Below are 1,731 nucleotides of genomic sequence, written 5' to 3' on the forward strand. Positions count from 1 at the left end.
ACACACACACACACATACGTAAACATCAAGTTTGGTAATGTCTCACATTAATCAAAAAAATAAAGCATTCCTTTTGTTTACTTCTGTGCCATATGTAAAAAAAAAAAAAACCTTAAATGCCTGTACAGACCTCTGACATTTATGGTTTTTAAATTCCCACACAGCATTACTTCTTGCAGCTGCAACTGTTCCTCCTCCATAGGCGCATATATTCAACTGGGTTTTCAGATCCAAAAGATATTATAATCATTCCCATTGATGATAGATGAAGATTTTTTTTCGGCATGTCATTCCGACAATATCTCCTATACAATATGTTTCAATATGTTTCAAGTACAGATAAAGTCTTAACCTATAACCTTCTTCCTACTTGAACAATAGCAAAGATGGTGAAGCATGAATTTGTTTCTGTCCTTCCATACCACTTTAACCAGCCTCAACTACATGCACTGAACTTAAATCACAAATGCAGAATAGGAGACAGGGTTATATAATCATAGGAAAAACATTGCTGAAAAAACTGGTTTTTGAAGAGACATTTTGAAGGTTTTCTTTGAGCTTATTGCTCACAGTGATGTTATCAGATATTGAACCACTGAAATTCAAAATTGGTAAAGTGGGAGGAGAAAGTAGCTTGCATAGAGCTGCGAGCAGGGTAAAAACTACTATGGCTGACAGTGATAGGCTGAAAAAGCTGTCAGTCAAGCAAGAATGCCCCAAAATTGTACAGTAAATGCCATCTACAGTAGGTGTTCTAAGTTCAAAGAGAATCCCTGTTGTGTTTTCAGGTTTGAGAAGCCCTTTATTTTTAGCTGCTAATTGAGCCTCTGGTAACATGGAGTAAAGAAAAAAAACAAGACATTTTAGAAGCACTTGTACCTTCAATACCACTGAAATTATCTGAAGTGTACAGAGTACTGATGTTTTGTCAAAACTGCATTACAAATGAAATGCACTTGAGAGTAAGAATTACCACAGGCACTTGACTTTCTTTTTCACCAGTTGTTGAGCACAAATCTCATCTAAAAGTATTATATCCTCTTCTTTTCAATGCAACGGCAAAGATCTAACACAGTATGACATCCTTGCACAATGTCTTTTTGTAAGGTACATTGACCAGGAAGTTAAAGCACCATAAAGCACAAGCTTTATGGGCAACTTAAGTTCAATGACCCTTGACGCTTGGAGCTGCACACTCTAGGCTTCCCGTAGTCCTTCAGTAAAGTTAACAATGTTTTCTGACCTTCCTGAAGCTTTGGAAATGTGATTAAAGTTAGGATTTGATTTACATATTTATGTTTATTTAGACTTGTTTTAAATTCTAGTGCTATCGTGAAGTCCAGGTAAGCTGTAAAATATTAGATGAAAAATTAAATCATAGAATATATTTATAGTCCTATGTTGCTTCTTTTTACACTGTTGTATATTCAAATTGGAAAACACATATGATTACATTTTAATAAACTGAACTTTATATTTTCATACTACAGCAATTAAATGTATTTAAACACACAAATATTAAATATTATTGGTGCATATTCTACTATTGAAATAGAGTGTTAAAAGAGTGTTATCAATTGATAAAAAACTGACATGTAGAACGACACGTTATTTGTTCTCCCTGGTACAGAAATGGCAACAGCAAGTGTCCAATTTTGAAACAGAACATTTACACCTTAGGCACTATTAAAAAAACTGAAAAACAAAGTCATGTGAAGCTGGTCAGCTATA

This window comes from Morone saxatilis, unplaced genomic scaffold (genome assembly GCF_004916995.1).
Source record: "Morone saxatilis isolate NCDOM2014 unplaced genomic scaffold, NCSU_SB_2.0 Contig20, whole genome shotgun sequence".
In the NCBI taxonomy this organism is placed as follows: Eukaryota; Metazoa; Chordata; class Actinopteri; family Moronidae; genus Morone; species Morone saxatilis.